Source organism: Protopterus annectens, chromosome 1.part2 (assembly GCF_019279795.1).
Source record: "Protopterus annectens isolate FY-2018-M chromosome 1.part2, PAN1.0, whole genome shotgun sequence".
NCBI classification, from domain to species: domain Eukaryota; kingdom Metazoa; phylum Chordata; order Ceratodontiformes; family Protopteridae; genus Protopterus; species Protopterus annectens.
This window is the reverse complement of record NC_056727.1, coordinates 285,408,260-285,426,394: the sequence shown is the minus strand read 5'-3', so window position 1 is coordinate 285,426,394 and position 18,135 is coordinate 285,408,260.

Sequence of the window (18,135 nt, the reverse complement as noted above, 5' to 3'; positions counted from 1 at the left end):
TCTTCAGGAAGTTAGATTCTGTGTCCTAGAGCAGTATACTCAGGTTGGAGAGCTGGGTTTGTTATAGGAGGAAGAGGAAGAGAAAAGCTGTAGAAACAAGATGTTTAGTATACTATCATAGGCATTGTAATTAAACAGAATATTATAAGTATATAACCATGTACAACTGTACAAAAATGTAGTCCTAGCTATCAGGTTCTCAAGATAACTAGAAAGATGTATCGCTCCTTACAAGTCATCTAATCAGTATTCTAATAAGGCTTAAATAAAAAAACGTAAGTCAGCAAATTCAGGACTAAGCTTATAATTCTAACTAGGCCAGGAATAAGACTATAGGTAGCAACAAGGTATATATCCAGTTTGGTACTGTTAATAGCTGTAAAAGTTCTCATTAGCTAGCTTACATTACAAATCCAGTTCACATTTCTTAGTAACAGCTCATATGGATAAATAATAAAGATAGTTAACCATTTATGTAAGCCTATATTTGCTTAATTTTCATTAGGATTGTAAAAACATAACATGGTTAAATCAGCGTATACAGTTTTCACCTCTTAGAATGCTATCTGCCAAAGCATTTACAATGTGTGCAGCACACTCAATGTCCTTAATCATGGACTTGAAACAATTACCTTAGGATGACATTACAGGGAAGTAGACTCTCTAATGGAATGTAGGGACTTTGGACTTAGTAAATAAGTTAGAGCAGAGCGTTATGCATAGTAGACTTGAGCGTTGAAAATACTACAATAAATGACCGCTTAAATGGGGCATCTGCTTTAAGGTGTTGCAGCTTATACATCAATGTCTAAGAATTATAAGTTCCCCTAAGTAATGCTTAGAGTCAATATGTCTAATGGTACACTAATGCACTGAGGATGAACATGATTTCTTATTTAGAAGCTGTAGGTGTAGATATTTGGCTAAGCCAACCCTTCAGTTTAAAGTTAGCCACTACGTACTTTTTTTATTTGTTGGCTAGTTGCAGTGCAGTTCTAGCGTTCCTGCTTACACCTCCTATCCTAGTTGAAATATAAAAAGCAGCTTGTTTAAAAATAGCCACATTCGTATCTTTCTAAATTGTATTGGCTAGTAGTGGTGCATTCTCTCTTACACCTCCTATCATTGTTGAAATATAAAAAGCAGCTTGTTTAAAATTAGCTGCATTCGTACTTTTCTAAATTGTATTGGCTAGTAGTGGTGCGGTTTAATGATTATCACATACACCTCTTACCCTTGATGAAATATTAAATGTAGCCAAGTACGCCTCCTGTTTTATTTATTATTTTACTTTTAAACTACATTGGCTAGAATTATTGCCGAATGGCATTATCACATACACCTCTGATCGCTATTATATTACGTTCTCGGAACTTACGTGGAAACTACAGCAAACTATTCTTATAGTGAAGACATCATAAAATAGGACAGATTTAGTAAGGTACTATTTAAATAGGGTTTGTATGTTTAGAGCAGCATGACTCTGGAAAATAAAATAGTGTGGAAAACAGCTGTGGCTGAGCACAGTCATTCAAACTCTAGATGTTCCATAAGGTAGCACCATAACAGATATGCTGATATAGTGAGGTCTCTTAGCAAAAGTGGAATTTACATCAAGTATCCTTAAAATGGTAACAGCAAATAGAGAGAATATGTAGTAAAGTTCTTCTGAAATAGATTTCTTGGATGTAGAGCACCGTGGGATTAGAAACTATTTAGTGCTTCCAATTCCTTAAGTGGGGTTGGTCGCTAAGGACACTCCACGTGGGTGGCGCAGTTTGAAAAGCCTAAGGTTTAAAGTGTTCACAATAAAATAAGATAAGAGATACCCTTTACGCAACTTCTCAGAACCATGTTAATATGATAGTGTATTGCTCAAATCTATGTAAACTACAGTGGCACGCAACATGGTAATATTACATTGCTTAAGAAACATAGAATTCTCTTAACATACGTAACTATAGTTCTACCGATGCTCACTTTATATTACTATAATTCTACTCTGCTAAGGCTAGTACTTTAACACATTTGAAAATTAATGTACACCATTTAATGGGAGACACCCAGAAACTACTTCTCATGGGAGTGTAGACAAAAGTTAGGTATTAAATATGACTCAATGTAGTACTTCACAGAGTAAAAGATACATTAACAGATGTAAACATGAAAGCCTCACTTCCTTCTTAAACAGTAAATATTAGTCAACAATAAGGCAATAGTTCAGTACATACAGTAGCCAAGGATGCTGGGCCAAGAACACACAGCAGCTGGGGACAATTCTATTATAGAAATGGCACCCCAAGGACAACATATGTTTATGGGAATAATGGAGGATATGAGGTAGGAGGGTGGGGGAAGCAGTGGTAAGGGTTGAGAACTGGGAGGGGCTAGTGCTGCTAGAGATTGGATAGGCTGATAGACATATAGGTAAAATACCAGTGTGTAAAAGTATGATGTGAAGATGGAGGCGGAGAGAGGGGACAGTGAGGTAATGATGAGCCAAAGTCCTAGCTAGGTGGAGGAAGGGGAGGAGATGGTAAAGGTGAACTAAGGAGAGAGACAAGAGAGGTAAGGAGCTGAAGAAGAACAATCAGTTGGACCAAGGATTACAGTCAGTAAGTAACCCTGAATACTGCAATGAAGTTAAATGATTAGATAATAGAGCTATTAGGAGGGTGTCTGAGAGCTAACCATAAAAATAAGAAGATGTTATGGGCTGAAGTTTAATAGCAAACCTGTGGGCATACAATATATAGTAAAGGTGTATTGCTGTCAGGAGAAGGCTTCTAAGGCCTGGAAATGATACGTCTGTCACCTGGTGGACAAAGTTAATATTATAAGTAGGGTAAAAGAGGGAGTTTGTGTTCTAATACAGAAGAAGGAGTAGTGGTTCCAAATATCTATAAAGGGAGGAAAAGAAATTAGGCTGGTTACAGTGTGGAGAGGGGGTACAGCTGCTGGCTTTCCTGTCTAGTGCGCTTAGAGCCACCTAGATATAATATTAAGTTATAGGCTATACTAGCCATGATAGTTTAGACACATACTTTCTTGCTCCCTTTACTGAGAAAGTACAGGGATAGGTTGCTCAAATGTTGAGACTGGAGGGAGTTTGGACAGGGTCCTTGTTCTTCAGGTAGTTAGATTATGTGTCCTAGAGCAGTATACTCAGGTTGGAGAGTTTCTTGCTCCCTTTACTGAGAAAGTACAGGGCTAGTACCTTTTTCAACACTTATTTCAGAGTTTTCTTTGATGTCCTCTTTATTATTTTTTCTCATCTAATTTTTCTTCTATTTCTAAAATGTCTTCTCATCATTCAGTCTTTTCTTTCTTTTTTTTTTCTTTTCCTTACACTTATTTTCATTTTTGCAATCCATCCATAAATGTTCTATTTTGTTACATTTGTAACATTTCAGTTCACTTAGTTGCATCATGTCCCATTTTCCAACAATATAAAATTTTCTTTTGTCACAGTTGCTTATCAAATGCCCTTCTTTACTTCAAAAAACATGTTTTGGGATGTTCTTGGTATCTTACAATACCCCACCCCCCCACACATTTATCATACTTGGTATATGTATAATTTGTTTTCTATTTCTATTTGTAACACAGTATTACAATCCCAGACAACAGTCCATAAACTCCTTTTGTCATAAACTTCTGCAATGTCAAATACTTCTTTGCATAAAGTTTTCCAATGTACTTTCAAAGTCTCTCTTTATTACCTCTGTTTAAAATTGTACATGGATTTTCTTTTTTGTTTCCCCGTTAAATGCTTTTATCATGTAAAAATTCAATTGATTACAGTCTTTCTTTTTTTCATATTCTCCAAGAAACTGAGACAAAAATATTAATAATATTAATTCTCCAAGAAAATTTCCATTGAAAAAAGTCTCAAATATAATGTCACAAGATGTCTGTTTGTCAATAAGAATAAATGCTCTTACTTCATGTGCTTTTACACCCAAAGGGGGCATTAAATTGTCCCATACTTCATACCAGTCCATTTCTTTGTCTTCCTTACTTTGAGTCCTTACCATATACTTCTGTTTTTCATTTTTTCTGTCTTCTTTTCTGCTACTCCACTTTTGCCTTATTTTACTTTTCCTGCATATGTTTTCTTTTCCATCTCACTGCTATTCTTCCGGATTGTGTCTGCATCTTCCTTTTGTATTTTCTCCTTAATGCCCCTCCCCAAGAAACATCACCTTCATTTTCTGGATTACTCTGAACCCCTGTTTCTTTAAGTAAATCACCCTGCAAGCCAAGCAACTGGAAGTTTGTAATTATACATCCACCATTTTTTGTCACATCTCCATCAAATAGATTTTGTGGAACATTTCCTCAGAATCCTGCACACATTCTCTGATCTTGATATTTGCAACCTCCTCCATTTCTTTCACCACTCCATCATCTCCTTCTCTCACCATCTGCCTCCTTGTTTCTCTGGGCCACCTCTGTGCATGGGGTCTATATCAGCATTTCAAAAATTGAATAGCTCGAATCACTAAATATCGAACTGAAATGATCGAGCTATAACATTTTCAAATGCCGATAAAAAAAAAAAAAACTAAAGGATGTAGGCAAGCCCCACTGCACCGCCCACAGCACCTGTTACTTAAATATACCAACTCCGAGACTGCACTACATTGAAGTAAATGGAAATCACCCCTTACGGAGATTTCCGTTTACCCGTTTGATGTTCTGCACTTTCGGCATTCTCGCTGCAACAATATTGTATTCAAATGGGAACAGGAAGTGTTCTTCCAAAATGGATCTCACTTGCAACAATGACAAGTAAGGGTTATTTATTAAAATCCATAATATCCAGTATATATGCAACATAGACAAATTATTTACAATTATTTACAAAAACATACACTTTTTAACTTGTTCATCTTTCAATCTTTTAATACTTTTGATTCACCCTCTAAATTCCCCCCACTCTATTTTCCAGAACCAGATTCATATTTTTTCCAAAATTTCTGATAATATCTAATTTCCATTATATTTTATCTCATTCATCATTTCATTCCAAATAATCCATATTATACAAAGCATTTTTGTTTAAATTATTAACATCACTTTGCTTTCTATCACCCATATTCTATCATGACAATATTTTTATATTTTATACTTCGCAAACCTTTTATACTTTGCTTTTCACATATCTTTTGCCATAATTGCATTAATCATTCACATTAAAAAAAAACATGTTCAGTAGTTTGTAGTCTCACCACAATAAATACAAATTCTTTCTTTTATCTTCTTATATGGCATATTTGCCTATACTGGAACTTATTTATTGTTAATCTCCACAGAAAATCTGTACATTCAAAATGTCTGTCATTTCTGCTTATATCTTGCTTTTATAGTATTCATTTTTTTGTCTCCCAAATGTCTCCATGGAAAAACATAATGATATTTATTCATTATATTTACATACCATTCCTTTCTATTTTTCCTATATTACCTTTAGTGACCTTTCATAATAATATTTTCTCTTGAGATATTTTCATTTCTGGGTTTAAATATCACTTCCCTCATTTTAAATGTTTAAGTTTCTCCCAACTTTCTTTGTACTTTTCTTTCATTATCCTCACTATCAACTTATTGTCTTTTTCCTTTAACCATGTCGACAATTTATATACATTCAATGATGATATATGCACAATTGGATTAATTAACCCCAATCCTCCTTACTTTTTTATAACATAAAGAGTTCTTCTTTTAGCCAGAATTAATCTTGATCCCCATATAAATGAAAACAACAAAGATGATAATTATTTTCATAGTCTGCTGGCACTATATATTCGGTTGCCAAATATGCTATTTTTCCTAATATAACCGAGTTGCATAAATATTTTTTTTCTGAGTGTAAGTTTGTACGTTTTTCAGAACATACAAATATGTCTTACTTTATGAATCATATTCTTCCATTGTATTCATTTCTGTTGTTCATTACCAAATTTTATCCTTAAAATTTCTATCTCTTCTCTATTAAATTGAATATCTGCTATTCTACATGGAGCTCCTAATCTTTTACTCTTTGCTTATTAATACTTAAACCAATCTCCTCTAACTCTTGACTAAGCTTCTTAATAGCTGTTTTCATCCATTCTTTATTTTTCGCAATTAACACTATATCATCCACAAAAGAAAACATTACAGGAATCTGAAATCCTTCTGATGTACAATATTAAGCTTCTGTCAATGTTAAATGTATTTCATTAACAACTACATTCATAATTAATGCAAATATGATACTACTTGCTGGAAATCCCTGCCTTACACCACTCTTTATTTCTGTCTCCTCACTTGTCCAACCATTAATAACTAATTTCACTTTACTCTTTTTATACACTGAGACAAAAATATTAATTATTTTCCTACTTAGATTATATTCTTTTAAAATCTCCTGTAACACTTCATGTTGTATCTTAACAAAAGCATGAATGATATCCCCTGTCAAAATCTTACGCTCTGAATTTCTGTTTCTCACATCATGTGCTACTTCCCTTATTGTTATCAAAAGCTCCTGAACTCCTTTTTCTTTTATCCCAAATATTGTCATGTTCAATAACTTATTTACTTTACTTTCTATTCTCTTCTCTATTATTTTCATAAATATCTTATAATCCATATTATTCAACACTATTGGTCTTCAGTTTTTCATTCTGTTTTCTCTCATTTTTTCCATATAAATGTCATTACCCCCATGTATATTCTTTCTTCAACCCCTTTCTCTAACCATTCATTTAATACTTCTAACAAATATTCTTTTTGCCGGTCTTGCATATCTCTATATAATAAATATTCAGTTCTATCCAATCTTGCAGCTGATTCCAGATTCACTATCTTTAAAGCATTTTCTATTTCTTCCAGTGCTATCCTTTTTCTATTATCTTGTTATCTTCTTCAGTTAACTTCTTTAATCACCATTTATGTTCTCCTATGGTTTTATATACAGAAAATGTTTTCATAATGTTCTTTTATTGCATACATTATTTATTTCTGTATCTTAACTCTATTTCCCTTCTCATTTCATAATTATCTTCTTATTCTTCTACTTTCCTTTACCAATTTAAGTAAAGTGACACTTCCTCTTTCTTTACTTGCAAAAATATATTTGCTTAAATAACAATTTTTAATTTTTTTCTTGATTCATTTCATATAACTTTTTCCACAAATCCTTCTATATCTCTAAATGCTTGATAACTAATATACTTGTAATCATATTTTTTGTGTTATCTTTACCTTTTGTATTCTAAAACCTTTTTTATATTTTTCTTTCAAACGTATCCATCAACTTGGCCAAACTTCATAAAACATTCTCATATATAAATGATCTAACCATAATTGTATAATTATTTTTTAACTTGTCCATTTAATTCCATTTCATTTATTCTTTTAATGTCTCTACCTATTTTTAAGTATCGTTCTTTTTCTTGCATGCCTATCAAAATTGCTACAAGATCTGAAAACCCTGCTATTTTTATTCCATTGTTTAACATTTCTAAACTCTCAGAAACCATGAAATAATTGATTTCTTTTCTCGTTACCCCTTTTATATGTCCAATGTTTATTATTCCATAAATACAACTTTCCACCTTTTAAGATCTCTGAAATTACCTTAACATTTGCCCCTTCCTTTTCTTTTTTGCCTTACATCACAATTAAAATATCCTACCAATATTATTTCCATAACACTAAGGTAATTAAGAATCTTCCTAAACATTATCTCCCTTTGGTTCTGTAGGAAATATGCATGTAATTGCTATAATTCCATATACTTGATTCTTCCATCCTACATTTAATATTGTCATTCTCCCTAATATCAATAAAGTATAATCCAGCATTTCTGTAGCTATTTTACTTAAAATTGCTATACCTGAGCACTTTTCTTCTCATTTATTCCATGTAACTTTACACTCCTGTAATTCATCTCTCTCCTTTAATTAAGATTCTAATATCTAATAATATTATAATATTCATACCAAGCAACTTGCACCATTCTAACACACCTAACCCTCTTTTTACAGTCTTTATACTAGTCACATTTATAGCTAAGATTTTCACTTTATAAAGACAATTATATTTATTATCCTCATTGCATTCCTTTTTATTATCTCTGAAACTTATATTTTTAAATTGATATTTTCTATCTTTAACTCTTTTCCCAGTGCAGTTCCTTACACTTTTAGTCATCACTCACTTAGCATCCTCCTGTTTACTAGAATTACTTACTTCATCCTCCTTTTCTCTGTCTTCCCTTTTGTATCGCTCATTCATTCTTGACTCTTTTACCTCTACCATTATGCCTTCCTTTTTCTTTTCATCTCATCCCCTTTCTATGTTATAGTCTAAATCACTTTCTTTCACTTGTTCTTCTTTCCCTTCTCCTGTTTTCTTCCCATTTACTTCACAATACATCCACAAATGCCCATTTATTCACATTTTATACATTTTTGTTTATATCTTTTTATCACAAATAAAACACTTTCTTTTATCACAGTTGCTAATCAAATAGTTATTTTACCACAAAAGAAACATGTCTTTGGTTGCCCCCAAAATTTCACAAACCCTTTATTTCCCTCCATAGTAATTCTACTGGGAATATGTATTATGCTTTTATTTTGAATTCTTAAAACAACTCCACATTCCCATCCCTCAGTCCATAAGCCTCTGTTATACATTTTTGCAATGTCTATGACATTTTTGCACACACTCTTTAAATAGTCTCTTAGAAAGTTTCTTTTTCTACCACAGTTCAAAATTGTATATACATTTTCTTTTTCACTTCTCTATTAAATGCTTACACAACATATAAATTCCAAGGACTGTCATTTTTCTCATATTGTTCTAGAAATTTTTCCATATACTGTCCTGATTCAAAAAAGATTTCACAAAAGACGTCTTTATTAATGTGTATAAATGCTCTTACCCCTCTGAAAGCGATACCTAGTGCTGCAATAACATTGTCCCATATTTCATACCTATCAAGTTCCTTATTTTTCTTACTGCTTATTCTTATGTTCAAAGGTTCATAGGTAGGTACTAGGCTATCGGCCCAAGGGCCTAAGTAAGCCTAGTCAACAAGGTTCCCTGGCTTACACCACCCAAGGAAGTTAATTTCCTGTGCCCCTGTCGAGCAGAGCCACAGAAGTGATCCCTGGGGTATATTTCCTATTTCACATCCACTCATCAAGATTTTTTTTGAAGAGTGCTAATGAGGAACTTTGCTTGACATAGGTGGGTAGCTTGTTCCAGAGTATAGGAAGTCACTGGGACAGGAATCTATCCCTCCAGCATGTCTGTTTTTTTTGTGGTGACAAGGCTTAGGTCCCTAGAGCATGTAGCTTGGAGGGACTGGGATTTCTTTAGGTGTAGCATGTCCAACAGCTCTGGGTTTAACATAGCTTTATATGTTAGGCAGAGATCTCCTCTGAGTAGGTGATATGCTACAGAGTAAAGCTGGAGTTTTTGAGATTGTCAGTGTAGGGCATCTGTTTGAGGCCAGTAATCCTCTTTGTGAGGTACTTCTGTGGCCTTTCCAGCTGCTGCAGATGTATTGTGAGGTACATTCCAAAAGGGGCATTATACTCTATAATGGGTCTAATGTGTTATGAGTAGAGGGGAACAATGACCTCTTTTTCCTGGATGAGAACCTTTTGTGATGAGGTGTGCCACATAGAAGGATTTCCTGACTACTGTGGCGATGTGATTATCAAAGGAGAGATTACTGTCCACCTGGGTCCCAAGGTCTCTTATCACATATTTGGCATTAAGTAGACTTCTGTTTATGTGGTAGTTCATGGCTACAGAGTTTTTACCAAAGGGGATGACAATGCACTTTTTGGCATTGAGCTTGAGGTCATGCCTCTGACACCAGGCATCTGTCTCAGTGAGGCCATTCTGTAGGATATCCACATCATTTGGGGACTCGACTATGGCTCCTAGTTTGCAGTCATCTGTGAACTTCATTAGTCAGAGGCCTTCTGTGTTAGCCTGTACTTCAGAGAAGTAGATACCAAACAGGAGAGGTCCCAGGACTGAACCCTGTGGTATGCCACTTGTCACTGGTTTGAATTCAGATTTGGACTCTGCAACTTTTACAGTGTGGGTTCTGTCAGTGAGCCAGCTGGCAACCCATCTTGTGACATAGGGATTTATACCTAGTTTAGTGAGTTTAGCTATAGAATGGGGAATGGTGCCAAAAGCCTTGGTGAGGTCAAGATAGGCTGTGTGAACCACCTTACCCTTGTCTATGGCTTTGGTGACTGCCTCAGAGAAGTCAATCAGTTTCAGAAGGCATGATCTGCTTTTCACAAACCCGAACTGGGTGGGGTCCAGAGTTTGGAGGCTACCATTGTCTTTGTTTATGAGTTCCATGATGATACGTTCCATGGCCTTGCAGACCAGGCTCATCAGGCTAATAGGGTGATAGTTCCCAGGATCAGTGGTGGCTCCCCCTTTATGGAGTGGAATAACTGTTGCTGTGCGCCATTCAGTGGGCACAAAGCCTGAGGTGAGACTATGATTGAACATGGTGCTTAGGTGGGGAGCCAGTTCAATCTGAAGTTCGTGTAAAACACAGCCTGGGATGTTGTCTGGTCCCATGGCTGCTGTATTTTTGGTTTTAGAGAGAGCAGCTTTTACCTGCATAGATGCGATTACAGGGACTCTGCATTCTTCCTGAATAGATATGTGCCCTTTAGGGAGTGAGAGGGGGGTAACGTTAGCACTGAACCTATCTGCCAGGATGTTGGCAATATCAGTTGGTTCTGTAAATTTCGTGCCGTTGGGCTGTAACTCAGAGCAGATCTGGGTGTTGCCATTGAGATTCTTGACATAGCTATAGAATGCTTTGTGGTTGCCCTTAGAATCAGTGGCAATTTTGTTTTTGTAGCTAGCTTTGGAGGATCTTATAAGGGATCTCAGCTTCTTACTGAGGCTGACCAGGGTACTCCTCCATTTATGGGATTTTACTCTCTTTTGCAACAGTATCTTCCTTCTGTTGTAGAGTTTGTTTATGGCAGGGGACCACCAGATTGCTTCCTTTTTTTGGAGGATAGTATCTTGGTTCTGTTTGGGATTGCACGATCCATGCACTTGTGTAAGTGCTTATAGAGTGCATTTGTGTAGGATTCAGCAGTCTAACTGTATTATCCATCTGCATGGGTGTCATGAAGTTCACCACTTCTGTCTTAAGAAGCATGAAGTTGGCTTTGGAGAAATTTTTTACCATGGTTTCCTAAATGGTGGGTGGGGGCAAGATGTGGATATCTAGGGTAATTAGCTTATGGTCAGATCGGACCAATGAGGCATTGACTTCAGCTGTGGAACACTGGTCACTCATATTGGTAATGACTATATCTAGGATATTGTTGCCCCTGGTGGGGGTGTGGATAAGTTGATCTAGGTCACTGGAATTTATGAATTCCAGAAAGCGTTGAGCGAAGGAGTTGGTACATGAGTAGTTTTCCGAGTTAATGGTGGGGTAGTTGAAATCGCCCATTATTAGGGTGTTTGGTTGAACCCTAATATTTGATACATCCTTTTCTCCTCACTTCTCTTCTCTTTTCTGTCCTTCTCTTACAGTTTGTGCATATGATTTCTTCCTTTCTTTTATTATTTCTTCTACTTCTTCTTTTTCTTGTATCCTTTCCATTATTTCACCTGATGACATTGCCTTTCTGGTTTGCTATGCTCGATTAAGTCTTTCCAATAAACATCCAGCAACCCTCCTGACTGGAGGGTTATAACAATACATTCCACTCGCGATTCCATCTCACCCTTGAACAACTTTTGCTGAGACAGCCTTTTGGCATCTTGTGAAGGCTTGAACTCTTTCGCTTGGAGTTCCTACTGCATAGCCACAAGCTCCTTACTCTCCTTTTACTCTTCCACATTAGCTTAATGATCTCCTGATAACAAACTCTCTTGTGAAGGCTTGATTGCCTTCACCATCACTCCACACTCCTTATCGCTGCTTCCCGTGACATTATCACCCACGCCATTGTCCTCCATACTACTTCCTGCTTCTCTGAGCCACTTACACTGTCGGACCAGAAGGAGGAAGTGACACCATAAATTGCATGCCTGTATGCAAAAGAGTAGTAGAATTTGCCTGATTCCCTGGCCAAATTACCCCTATTAATATAAATATCACCTTGGGTCTCCCTTGAAAAAAAGATTACTAGTGTACTGGGACTAACCTGGACAACAAAAGATAAATAAATTAGCTTGAGGTGGCTGAGGAAACCACCTGTTGCTTCTACCAGAAGACTCAATCATTAATTTACTTTAGGTGATCAAAACCTGGTTAAATACTTTCATTTTTCTGAAGCATTTTTACTTGACACGTTAGTTCTCCCTCCATTTTTTTTGCTTGCTGCATGTATTAGCAATGTGAGTGGGTTAAATTTATATGCTGTTTAGTTGAATCTAAGATTCTGGCATCTTAGAGACAGATACAGGTTATATATATATATATATATATATATATATATATATATATATATATATATGTATATATAAAATTATTTTATGTTTTAATTAATCACTTTATCTCCAACTTGCAGTAACTCTGAAGTGAGAATAACAACATAAGGTACAGTGGCGAGATACCGCCATTAGGAGGCTTTAGTGGTTTTCCCCTGCAAAACATGTTTTTTTTTGCTTCTGTGTGGGTCTTATTTGTACAAATGTAGCTTGTCTTCAACTAAGCATATATGGGCATTATGTGTACTGAAGTACTGTTAATTTAGCATTTCTGTGATTCATGGAAATGGACTGGAAGCACACATTTTGACAAGTAAATGACAAAGTTACAGAGATGGTTCTTACTGTGACACAAGGCTATCTGATGGTACTAGTGCCAGTAAAGAAGCCTTATACAGGGTCATTGAATGAAACAATGGATTTATTAACTCCTTTATGAATTAACCCGTCATTTGCTCATTAGGTGTCTTGAAAGGAATATATTCACTGGTCCTTCAAGGGTTACTTTTATAGGTAACAAAAAGAGCACAAATGAAAGAATTAAAAGTTTGTGTCTCTAATATTCCACAACAAAAGAAATTACTTCCATGTGCCTGGCTGTTTGTCTGCCCCAAAAATGTAATTCTACTGTATCAGTATTAATACCATCATAACCCTTTTATTGATTATATTCATTGCTCCTTTGTTCATAATCTACCTGTTTCACTCTAGTCTTCATATATCTTACTTCTCCTTTGTCTTTCTGTTCTGACTCCTGTTTCATCTCATTTACATGCCACTACAACTTTTACAGTTACTCCTTTTTACAGTATTAACTGGCATTACAGGTCCTCCTCCATTTTGCTTTTCTACTACCCTATTTCTGTCACTCTTAAATTCCTTGACATATATTTTAATTTTTCTCTTATTTTTTTATATTGCTGTTATTAATTCTTAACCCTTCCATTATATCTGGTATCCTTCAAATCTTATCCATTAATTCATAACAGATAGCATCTGCATGAAAAGAAATGCAGATATTTTTATACCTTAACTGTATAGAGTGCATGTATCTTACTATCTAATGATATTTTTAAATTCTGTATTCTGTCTGTACTGTCTATTCAGATCACAATTACAATTAGTCATTTAGTTACATTTAATCATATTTACTTTATTGTTCACATTTAAAGCATGTTCATCGGATCATAGGATCATAGAAAGTCTAAGGCAATTCAGCCTTCTGACCACTTATACCTTAGGCCATAACTCCTTTTTTGAGCAGGGCTAGGCCAGTCACACTAGGGGTGAATTTTTGAATAACCACCCACTCATTCAGTTCTTGCTTAATTTGCAGCAGGAGTATACTCCAGAGGTGGGGAATGTGCTGTGTAATGAACATGTCTATCATTTTTTTATTTGCTGATGAAGATTTAAATCCCTGGTTCTAGTTTTTCTTTAGATACAAAAGGTCCCAGACCCCTGGGTCCCTAATGGCACAGAAGATAAAGGATATATCTCTCCTCAGGAGTCTATGATACTGAATAAAAGGACATTATGTTCAGTCTTTTCTGGTAGCTTGGAGCTTAAGTCAGTGATCTTGTGAGTTTAGTACCTCTGGGGTCTTTGTAGTTGTTTGACATGGCTAGTGATGCACTTCCCAAAGTGGGCATTGTATTAAATAATGGGCTAATCAATTCTGAACATAAGGGTACAATGATCTATTTTATGGAGATATTTCTTTTGCAATAGCTGCTTTGAGTAGGATTTTATGACTTCTGTAGTTACATGATGATCAAATTAGAGGGAATTATCAACTTAAGTTCCAAGGTCTTTAACAGTATTCTCATTTTATATGTTGGGGGCACAGCTGCCTATCAAATGTGACAAAATTGAGTTAATTATTATAATAAATCCATTTTCTTGAGATGGCTTATATTGCTTTTGCTAAGCCTATTTTCTATTAATAATTGCTGTGCATTTGTACTATAATAGATCTCCTTTGGTCTCCAGCTAAGAGCAGCTGTTGGACTCTCCCAGTTTACCAAAGCAAAAATGTAAATAATAAATATTGTATTTGTGTCTGTATTTCGGGCTGTGCATGTGTTTGGCTAATGCAGAATTCCATTATCTAGACTGATATTTTCCCTCCAAGCTCATTATCTGCAGTTAGGATATACTGTATATGCATTTAACTCATGCACAAGTTTATTGTACTTTTCAAAGTTTTCTAGAAGTATTTTATAGTACATTTAGATCATACCAGCCCTTAGTGTTTTTTTTAAATAACTGTTGGTGCCATTTTTATGTCCACCAGCAGACCATCAGCAGTTCTGAATCTGCTTTTATTGTTCATTTTATCTTAGTGTCCCCAGCACAGGATCGTGTCAATCCATTGAAGGTAATTTCAATTAATGCAAAGAAATCAAAGCCAGTTCACTGAAATCACCTTCAATGAAAGTGGATATTTCTTTTTTCCTTCACTTTTGTGTAAACTTGGAGTTGGTATATTTATATATATGTACACACACACAGACCCGCGGTGGTGGTGCTGAGGTAGCGTTGTCACCTCACAGTAAGACGCTGTCTGGTTCGATTCTCAGCTAGAGCATCTTCTGCATGGAGACATGCGTGAATGGGCATACCTTCATTGAAGGTTGTGCGCCAGGCCTGGCAAGCCGGTATGTAAAAACTGCCAATCCTTAGCGGACCGGAGTTCCACTGTGGCAACCCCTAACCGAGAAAAGCCGAAAGACACAAACAGACACACACACACACACACACACACACACACACACACACACATATATATATATATATATATATATATATATATATATATATATATATATATGGTTCCCATTCAGAAGCCTGAAACACCATAAGCCTGAAAATCAAAATCCTGAAACCAAAAGCCTGAAAATTCAGAATCCTGAAAACTCAAAATCCTGAAAGCCCAAAATCCTGAAAGACCAAAATCCTGAAACTCAAAATCCTGAAAACACAAAATAGACATACTGATGTCATTGTGGCTTTGCTATTGTTAGCCCTGTGGTGTTAGGTCATGCGTTGGGGTCAGGTAAGTGTGCGTTGGTTTTATTTTAGGTTAGGCGGTTTAAGTGAGTTAGGTTAGGGCGAGGTTAGGCATGTATGCAATAGTGACAAATATTGGGGTTAGGGGTTTAAGTGAGTTAGGGTTAGGGCGGGTCAGGTGAGTGTGCGATAGTGACGGACCTTAGGGTTAGGGTTAGGGTCAGGGTCAGTTGGTAGATATTAGTGTCTTTATAGTGACATATTAGCATTATTTGTGTTTTCAGGATTTTGAGTTTCAGGATTTTGGTCTTTCAGGATTTTGGGCTTTCAGGATTTTGAGTTTTCAGGATTCTGAATTTTCAGGCTTTTGGTTTCAGGATTTTGATTTTCAGGCTTATGATGTTTCAGGCTTCTGAATGGGAACTATATATATATATATATATATATATATATATATATATATATATATATACACAAAGAGAAAACAGAATGTGGTGCAGGCAAATGGTTCCACCAAACGATAAAAGCTAATGTACTGAGAAATATAGCTTACAGTATATATATATATATATATATATATATATATATATATAAAATGTAATATAATTATATATATATGTGTATATATATATATATATATATATATACAAAATGTAATATAATATATATATATATATATATATATATATATATATATATATATATATAATGTATATACAGTATATATAATATAGGTTCATAGGTTTATACTAGGCTATCTGCCCTAAGGCATTTATAAGCCTAGCCCAAAGTTTTGTGGCTTACGCCACCCCTTATATGAAAAAATACTGTGCCCATTAGTTTGTTGTGCCTCTGTCCAGCAGTGACACAGAGATGATTCCCGGGGTAAACCTACGATCTCCCATCCACAGGTCTAGATTTCTCTTGAACAGAGTCAGCGAGGTGCTCTGCCTCACATGGACCGGGATTTTATTCCACAGCATAGGGAGTCTCTGAGTGATAAATCTATCCCTCCCGCACGTCCTATTTATATCCGTGCTAAGGTTTAAGCCGCTTGCTCTAGTGGTTTTGGTGGATTTGGATTTTTTGAGGTGGAGCATGTCCATTAATTCGGGTTGGACATGGCCTTGTATGTCAGGCACATGTCACCTCTGAGCAGACGGTATGCGACTGAATAGAGCTGGAGTTTCTTCAATCTGGCAGCATATGACAGATTTTGGAGTCCCTTTATCCTTTTGGTGAGGAACTTTTGGGGTCTCTCCAATTGCTGCAGATGTCTGGTGAGATACATCCCGAATGGGGCATTGTACTCGATCATTGGTCTGATAAGTGAAGAGTACAGGGGAACAATGACCTCACTAGATCTGGATGTGAATCCTTCATGATCAGGTGGGCAATGTAGAAGGTCTTTCTAACCACTTTAGCAATGTGAGTGTCAAAAGAAAGGCCACTGTCAACCTGGGTCCCCAGGTCCCTGATAACCTCTTCTGTGCTTAGTGGATTGCCACCTATATGGTAGCTTGGGGTTACCTTGTTTTTCCCGAAGGGTATGACTATACATTTTTGGCGTTTAACTTCAGGCCATGGCTCTGGCACCAGCTATCTGTTTCCGTGAGTCCCTTCTGAAGGATATCCGTGTCCGATGCACTTTCCACTATGGTGCCCAGTTTGCAGTCGTCTGCAAACTTTGTCAGCCAAAGTCCTCCCATGCTGGCCTGTACTTCTGAGAAGTAGATGCCAAACAATAGGGGGCCAAGGACCGAGCCCTGTGGGTCACCACTTGTAACCGGCTTGGAGTCTGACACAGCGCCAGCAACTCTAACCCTGTGGGTTCTGTCCTTAAGCCAGTTTGCAACCCATCTTGTGACATATGGGTTTACATTTAAGCTGGTAAGTTTTTCTACAATACCCGAGTGGGGTATTGTGTCGAAAGCCTTTGCAAGGTCAAGGTAGGCTGTATGGACTGCCTTTCCCTCATCAATGGCCTTGGTGACTGTTTCGAAGAAGTCGACCAAGTTCAAAAGGCATGATCTTCCCTTGACAAAGCCAAACTGGGTCGGGTCCAATGTCTGCAAGTCCCCTATATCTTTGTTTATGAGCTCCATTATGATCCTCTCCATAGCTTTGCAGACTAGACTTGTTAAGCTTATGGGGCGGTAATTACCAGGGTCCGTAGAGGCGCTGCCTTTGTGGAGTGGGACCACAGTTGCCGTATGCCATTCCTTGGGCACGTATCCTGTGGTAAGGCTGAGATTAAACAGCTGCCTTATGTGCGGGGTTAATTCCTCATTTAGCTTGTGTAGCACACAGCCGGGGACACCATCCCATCCCATTGATGCTGTGTTTTTAGCTTTAGAGAGAGCAGCTTTCACCTGCGCATTTGAGATGTCCGGGAGGCTACACTCGGCTGGGATAGTTATCTCTCCTTTAGGGGGGGAGAGGGGGGTGAAGTTTGCACTGAACCTGTCTGCCAGTATGTTGGCAATGTCTGTGGGTTCAGTGATTTTTGTATCATTTTGGACTAATTCTGAGCATATCTGGGAGTTTCCACCCAGGTTCCTAACATAGCTGAAAAAGGCCTTATGATTGTCCTTTGAATCCATGGCAATTTTTCTCTCAAAA